The sequence below is a fragment of the Rousettus aegyptiacus genome, unplaced genomic scaffold (assembly GCF_014176215.1).
Source record: "Rousettus aegyptiacus isolate mRouAeg1 unplaced genomic scaffold, mRouAeg1.p scaffold_m13_p_17, whole genome shotgun sequence".
Taxonomy (NCBI): Eukaryota; Metazoa; Chordata; class Mammalia; order Chiroptera; family Pteropodidae; genus Rousettus; species Rousettus aegyptiacus.
The window spans coordinates 22678425-22683363 of record NW_023416292.1 but is presented as its reverse complement, the minus strand read 5'-3'; the positions used below and the strand labels follow the sequence as shown (position 1 = coordinate 22683363).

General features: G+C 60.0%; 1 pseudogene; it reads left to right on the top strand.

Moving 5' to 3' along the window:
* Window positions 1–2085: 2085 nt before the first annotated feature.
* LOC118613055 lies at window positions 2086–2205 on the top strand (annotated as a pseudogene).
* Window positions 2206–4939: the final 2734 nt, after the last annotated feature.

Below are 4939 nucleotides of genomic sequence, written 5' to 3'. Positions count from 1 at the left end.
TGCTCGGTCCGTGAGCAGGTCCACGTCTACAGCTACGGTCGCGAGGGCGCCGACCCCGGATGAGCCTGCGCCCCGCGGCCCAGCTGGTTCCCAGGGGACCGGTGGTTCCCAGGGCGACCCCGCCGGTGTGCCGGGGGCAGCAGGCCGGGAGGGGCGAGAGCACCCTGCGCAGAGCGGGGCGGGGGGGGGCAGGTGCCACCCCCGACCCCAGAGAGCGGCGGTGCGGGGGGCGGGGGAGGGGGTTTCTTCCAGGCCCCAGGGCCCCCCTCGGTGACACAGACCCCGACGCCACGGGCCACGGAAGACAGCGCCCCGCCCGGGGAGACTGACACCCACGGAAATCACCAGTCAGGAGAGAAACGTCCCGCCCACGTGGGCGGCGGCTTTGGGGGTGTGGTCTCCACTCAGAGCGCCCGGGACCCCCGAACCACCGCCCCCCGCCCCCCGACCCTGGCCGCGCACGCGCAGAGCCGCCCCGCCAGGCCAGGCCGTGGAGGCGCCAACGTCCCGTCCGGTCCCCGCGCGGTCGCAGTGGCCGTTCCCGGGGTGCCCGCTCCCGGGGTGCCCGCTCCCGGTGTGAGCGCCCCGGAGTGCCCGCTCCCGGTGTGTCCGCTCCCGGTGTGCCCGCCTGCCTCGTAGGTCGCTGCAGGTCCTACCCGCTTCCCGCCCGGGGGACCCAGAAAACAAACAAGAAACCAGCCACCCAGCAGAGGCCCCCGGGACGCCCAGGTTCCCCCCACGGACGCCCGGCAGCGCCGCGCCCTCTCCCCGTCCCTCGGAGGCCCCGCCGCCTCCCGCGTAAATCACACGGCCTTTGAGCAGGCAGCACCTCCGGGCCGAGCACAGCAAGTGCTGGGCTGCGAGTGATAATTTATACTGCGGAGTAATTTCGGACTGAAAGCGAGAGAGATTTCCCGACCCTCCCAACGCCGAAAGGGAGCGCGCGCCGTGTGATTTTATGCCAGCAGCACATGCATCATGTGAAGGGGGAATATTCTTTTGATGACCCGAATGTTATGTGTTGCCGTTAAAATATGTTTAGCCGAGGCTGTGGCTCCATGTGAAGCCTGTTTGAGGGGACGCGTCACGCCTGGTCTCAGCAGGACCCGCCGCCAGTCTAGAGAGTGTGTGAGGGAGAACTCGGTCCTCACGTTAGAGGCGCGGAATTTACAGTCACTGGAAGGTAATTTTCTGATTGGAACTCGGCCCGCACGTTGCGATGGGTACGGCGAGGACGTGGGGGGCCCGCAATAGCCATCAGTGACAGATTCTGGGGTTTAGATTCTCTCCCCAGGCAGGGCTGAGGCCGGCGAGACGCAGAACCGGACAAAAGCCGTAAGGAAGCCGTACGGTCTGATTAAGTTCTGCCCGACGCCAGCTCCTGCATGAAACGCCCCCGAAGGTGCCCACGAGCCTTTGCTCGTTAGCGCAGCCTCGACGCGCGGATCTGCGAACGCGACCCGTCGCCTTCGCCTGTCCTGCTGCTCCCGGGCCCTTCGACCGAGCGGCTTCCTGCAGTGGCGTTTACACCTACGTCTCCAGACCTTCGCAGGTGCTCAGCATGTGAGCTCGCCTGGCTCCCAGGCACCCACGAGTCTTCGCGACCATTCCGGACGCCCGCGTTTGGGGCTCCGAGGGCTGAGGTGCGTTCTGGCCCCTCAGGACTCTGTCGCGCCGTACTCGTTTACACCTTGAGATCCAGCCGTATAGACCCCGCATGGTCTGACACACGCCCGCGGCCACGCAGACCCCTGGCTGGTGCCCGACATTCCACACGCCTTCACGCTGGTACTCCACCCAGGCCAGCGTGCTTCGTGTACTCTGGAGAGAGTGACGCTGGGCACTAATATTCCTTCAGAACCCCTCAGGCAATTCTGAGGTGCAGGCAGCACCCCGACCCTACAGCCGCCTGAGCTTTCCCGCACACGGGAGTGCCCGGCGGCCCCATCTCAGCGCAGATCTGACTCACTCTCCGGGTGGGGACAGAGGACCTGTACTCTTCACGGGCCCCCAGGTGAGGCTGGTCCACAGGTCACGTTTTATGCATCACAGTTCAAACCTGTTCCTTCAGAACTCGGCTTCGGCATCTGCGGCCACGGCACCCTGACACGTGCCTGATCCCGTCTGATCTCGGAAGCTAAGCAGGGTCGGGCCTGGTTAGTACTTGGATGGGAGACTGCCCAGGAAGACCTGGTGCTGTAGGCGTAAAAAATAAAAAATAAGGGATTGGTAAGCTGACAAGTTCCTTGCAACCTGTGAGGTCAACCAAGGGCTGCCTCACCTAACAAACAGACAACAGAAAGCGCGGCTTCGCGAGGCGTCCTCCGTGAAGGCCCTCCTTGTCCTCAGCAGGAGGGAGCCCTGCGCCCCTCGCTCCCCGTTCTCAGACACCGGAGTGGACATGCGCCCGGCCTCCCTGCACACACACGTCTGGATTCTGCGCTCATCTTAACGGCGAAGGCTCTGACTTTCTCATTCCTGTTGACACTTCATGTGATGAAGGAAGAAAGGGAGAGTGGAGGCCAGAATTTGGGCCACGCCTGTCCCTCGCGATCACTCCCAAGCACCCACCGCCAGACGAAGCCGTGCCCGTCCGCCGTGCCCACGCCTGACTCTGGCGCTCCCGCTGGCGATGACCGCGCCCGGCTGCCGGGGTCTGGGCGGCAGAGTCGTGCCGGATGGCCACGTGCCAAGCTCAAACTCCACGCGAGGGAAGCAGGAGGGGAGAAGAAATGGCTAAAGAAAGGCGAGTCGCGATCTTGGTTCCATTTTCATCGCTCTGATGATGAATGACGGGGCGGCAAGGTCATGGGAGAGACCGAAGTCGTCCACACTGAGAAAAACAACATGACCTTGGCCTTCGGCTGATTCACGCAGACTTACAGAGAGAGAGAGAGAGAAATGTCCAAATGGCAATCGGCTTGCTCCTTTTGTTAAGTAGTAAAAAGAGAACATTTTAGTACAAAAAATGAGTTTAGTAGGAAGCGACACACTCTCTTTTAAGGGATACAGAATTCACAAGGACCGTCTTGGGCAACTCGAAACGGGCGCTCCTTGGACAGTGCGGCTCTTACTGACAACCCTGCACCTGATCGCTGGGAAGATCTCTGTGTCGATGAGCCCGAAACCGAGCCCCCGAGAATGCAAGCAACGAGGCAGCGAGCAGTCACTGCGACCACCGTAAAAGTGAGGAGTTAACACCCGCGGCCCGCCTGCAGGCGCGCGGGCGTCGGCGGTCTCCTGCGTCCCGGCAATGCCGCCTGGAACACACGCCGCCCGGGGAGGTACGGGAGGGCGGGGGGGGGGGGGGGGGAGGAGCCGGCTCTGACCGCCCGGCCAGGGCTGTGCACCTCTCGCAGGTGACGTCTGGGAGCATGCGGAAGAGGAAGGAGCACTAATAAACAGCCCGTATCGTGCCAGCCCCTGATGCAACAGCCGGCACTCAGAATAAGCCGCCTCAAACCGCGTTGTCCTCTCGCGCCTTGGCTCCCTGACATAAAATTCCCACTGCGCCTGGGGACACCTGGGAGGGAGGCGGACCAGCGAGCACTCCCTTCGCCAGTCAGAACGGCACTGAGTAACCGGCTTAAACCCTCCCAACAAGGACTCGGAAATTTCATCTAGAAATGCGTCGGTTTATTTACTGGGCAAGTTTTAAAACTCGATTTCGTTCCGCAGCACGCCTACGAGGACACTCCGCACGCCCAAGGACGCCCGCTTCAGAGGGACGGGTCCCGGCCGGGGGGAGTCCGGTCAGACCCCGCAGCATCGGCGGGCAGCGGGCGGGGCGTGGAAGGGACGCCCCCCAGAGGGACTGTAGGGCAGACCTGCCGACCTCACGCTGACAAACATCTCTCCTCCCTGCCTTAAACCAGACCCGGGGAGGGAGCCGGCCGTAAAGGACCAGGCGCCCACAGTTCTGACAGTGACGCGTCACACCGTCATGAACTGTCGACTGACTTTTTTTAAAGGATTAAGTTTAGATTCAACACAGTCCGCAAACTGGATTCGGCCAACGATTATGAACTAAAATCATTGCCGGCCTCTCCGAACAGGAAATAGCTTCTCACAAACAGCTGCGCTCCATACTCCAAAATGACGCCGCCCTGGAAAGCAGGTTTAAGGAGAATTTACGTAAATCGAATTTAATTTTTACACTGATTTCCGTTTAAGGTGTGTGAGGGCCAGAATGGGCACTCTTTATTTGCACAGTGAACGAAACTAACTACCTCGTTAACATTTGTTCAGAAATTTCACCCAACGAACGCAGGCGCCAGCACTATTCCGGGCACCGCGCTGTTCCAGTTTCATTTCTACATTTGCTGGAAGACGAAGAAGGTAAGTGCTGATCTTGGGTGCTTTCTAGTTCTTATTTCTATCACTACCTGTTTTCTTATTGTTGCAGTTTTTTTTTCTTTGTTTTTTAAATCATCCTCTAATGTTAGAGAGTGCCTTCTAAGGATTTCTCACAGCATGTAATACTCGCACGTGTAATTCTTTTGCCATAAACTCTCTCACCCTGACCCTAAGACAGCTTCAAAACAACGTGCTCACCTTGGCAACCACTGTCACCCACCCGGCTTCTGTCCCCAAGGGCTGGACCTCTTCAAACCTCAGGACTGAGCCGGATACAAAATGTCTAGATACTGAACAAATGTGTCCGTAACAGGAGGCTTGAAAAAGCCTCCTCGTGATGGTGCTTTATTCCTATGCCATGGGTAATTTTTTTTCAGAACGGGTTCTCATACTGCGCTGTGTTTCACCTCACAGCAACTCTGGAAGATAACACAGGTGTGTTTAACCCCACCTGGAAGGAAGGGAGAGCCTGAGGTTGAGGGGCGGGGTGAAGTCCTCGTGGGGGGAGGTCGTGGGAGCGTCCGGTCCAGTGACCGGTGCCGTGAGGAGGTCAGCAAGCACTAGCTGAACCGCCAGGGCTGCC